We start from the raw sequence: 3,304 nt of genomic DNA, 5'->3' as shown, positions 1-3,304 counted from the left end.
TTCCAGAAGAACAAACAGATCTGTCTTGGAAGAAGTACAACCAGAATGTTTCTTAGACTCGAGGTTGGCAAGACTTTATCTCTTGTTCTTGGACATGTTGTCAAGTGGATTGGTCTCTGGAGAAGGACATCATATTTGGTAAAATGGAGGGTCAGCATAAATAAGGAAAACTCCCAACAAGATAGAATGATACAATGGCAGGAGCAATGACCTCATACATAGCAATAGTTGTGAGACTGGCCCAGGACCGGGCAGTGTTTCGTTCTGTTGTGCATAGGGTTGCTGTGAGTCAGAGCCTACCTCATAACCACAATACTATACATGTTGAAATTCTTGAATTGGTATATATTTTGCTGCTTATTTTCTCAACAACAACATGAATGATGATAGCAGCTTTACCATAATAGCCAACAGCTGGAAACCACACAGATGTGCACCGACAACTGAATGGATAAGTAAACTACTGTAAACTCAGACAACAGTGTCTTACTCAACATTGAAAACTTCCCAACATTGAAAACTCAGACAACAGTGTCTTACTCAACATTGAAAACTTCTATGTAACCCTATGTTACATAGAATATTGTCCAAGACTTGGACTCACTTACTTTGGATGAACCATCGCGACAAACTGATGGCTAGAGAAGGACATCATTTTTGGCAAAGTTGCAGGGCTGTCAAAGGCTACTGTATTCATCCATGAGATGAACTGAACTAGTAGTAGCTGAAACAATGGGTTGAAATACCAGTAAGCATGACCAGGGCACATGACTGAGCAACATTGTTCTGTTACACATGTTGTTGTTGTTGTTGTTGTTGTTGTTGTTGTTGTTGTTGTTGTTAAGTGCCGTTGAGTCGGTTCCGACCCATAGCGACCCTATGTGCAATTGCTGCTAAGCTTGCATGTTTCAGTATTCAATGTTCTGGTGCTTCGTAAGGTTTTCAGTGGCTAAACCTTCAGAACTAGTCTGTCTCTCCTTCTTTTGACTCTTGTCTTAGTCTGGAAGCTCAGCTGAAACCTGTCCACCCTGGGTTGCCCTGTCTGCATTCAAAATACCAGTGGCATAGCTTCCAGCAACAAAGAAGCCACCACAGTAGGACAAAGCAACAGACAGACAAGTGCGAAGGCCATCATAAATCGAAGCAGACTCCACTGCGACCAACAACACCTAGTAATTGTGTTCCTTTTATGTGCCAAGCAAGGGACTGAGGGCTGACTAAATATGATCTCACTTAATTCCTACAGTTGTTGTTGTTAAATGCTTTTGAGTCAGTTCCAACTCATAGCAACCCTGTATAGGGTTTCCAAGGAGCAGTTGGTGGGTTTGAACGGTCGACTTTGTAGTTATCCTACAGCGTAACCTGAAGACTCCAATGCATGTAATAACTCCCCAAAATGTTTTATTCTCCAAATCATTAAAAATAATAATAAAAATGAGCAGACCTACTGGATAGAGACTAATAGAACCTTGAGACTACATCTCTGGGTCACCCTTCAGGTCTGGAAATAAACTCATTTAGAGTCATTGGGCTCAGTGTTCAACCAGACAACAGACAGGGCTTTAAGGTGATCCATAACATCAGGGAGGCATGCACTTCTTAGAATAGCAAGCACTTTAGATCAAAGAGCAGCATTAACCCAAAGACAGAGGTCACAAAGGTTAGAAAAGGAGGAAGAATGGAGGCAGGAAGCTCAGGGAGGAAGTGGGATGAGTGATGTTTCACTATGGGGATCCCAGTCAATGAGATGAAGCAAAATGTGCATGGATTGTTGAATGGAGAACTGATCTGCCCAATTCACAATAAAAACGTTTTTATAAAAAGGTTTTATTATTCTCATCTCAAAATGTTTGTTCTTGGGGCTACAGCACATGGGTGGTTGGATTTGGTGAGAGACCTCTTCCCTTTCTGAGACCTCAGAGCTTCTGAGTTCTGGAGAAGGTAAGGACTGAGAAGGAGAAAGAACCTCAGATGTACATCTGGACAGATTTTGTTTCCAATCCATATTCCACCTATTCCTAGATACGCACTTGGGACAATGATTTTCCCTCTCCCAACTTCCAGATCCTTTTACCCACCAGAATAACAAAGGATTAATATTATTAGTATTACTTGTTGTTGTTGTTGTTGTTGTTAGGTGCCATCCAGTCGGTACCAACTCATAGCGACCTTATGCACAGTAGAATGAAACACTGCCGGATCCTGGGCCAACCTCACTACTGTTGCCACGCTTGAGTCCATCGATGCTGCCACTTGGCCAATCCATCTCACTGGAGGTCTTCCTCTTTTTCTCTGATCCTCCACCTTTACCAAACATGATATACTTCTCCAGGGACTGGTCCCTCCTGACAATATGTCCACAGTATGAGAGATGAAGTGTGGCCATCCTGGCCTCCAAGGAGCACTCTGACTACACCTCTTTCAGAATGGATCTGTTGGTTCTTTTGGCAGACCATGGTGCTTTCAATATTCTCCTCCAACACCATAACTCAAAAGCATCAATTCTTCTACGGTCTTCCTTATTCACTGTGCAGCTTCTGAATCCATAAAAAGAAGAAGAAACACGACTTATCCCCAACAGCAATTTGCAGAGACAGAAAGTCAATAATCACATGAAATTACTCAACCTTGCTGGTAATCAAAGAAATGCTCATCCATACAATGTTGAAATCATGTTTCTCACTTATTAGATTAGTAGGGAGGAAACAATGATAATATCCACTGTTGGCAAGGATGTGGAAAGACAGGTACACATACCTTGCTAATAGGATTTCCAGTTAGTATAGCTCTCCTAAAGAGACACCCAGCAATATGGGTCAAAGCCAGCTGGGCCTGTCTAGCTCTCCTAAAGAGACACCCAGTAATATGGGTCAAAGCCAGCTGGGCCTGTCTTTGACCCAGTCATTCCATTGTAGGAATTTACACTGAGGAGGTCATTAGATCTGTGGAAAGAAATGTACACTGGAAAATGGCCCTCCCTAATCTTAATCTCTTATAGGAAGACACAAGAAACTATGCATACGCACGGTCACTGTGAGCCAACTGTAGCAGAAATACCACAAGTGGAGGGCTTTAACGAAGAGGAGTTTACTCTCACACAGGCTAGGTGACAAGAAGTCTGAATTCAGAACATCAGTTCTGGGAGAAGTTCTGGTCTCCTTTCAGCATCCGTAGACCCAGCCTTCCTTGGAAAGCCCCATGTGTCTTGGCATCGGTCTTCCCCTGGATCCAGGAGGAGGGACCCCAAGTCCAAAGAATGCATTCCACTCCCAGCTCTTCTTTCTTGGTGGTACTAGGCTTCTGT

Source organism: Chrysochloris asiatica, unplaced genomic scaffold, assembly GCF_000296735.1.
Source record: "Chrysochloris asiatica unplaced genomic scaffold, ChrAsi1.0 scaffold00116, whole genome shotgun sequence".
Lineage (NCBI taxonomy): Eukaryota > Metazoa > Chordata > Mammalia > Afrosoricida > Chrysochloridae > Chrysochloris > Chrysochloris asiatica.
This window is presented reverse-complemented; position numbering follows the sequence as displayed.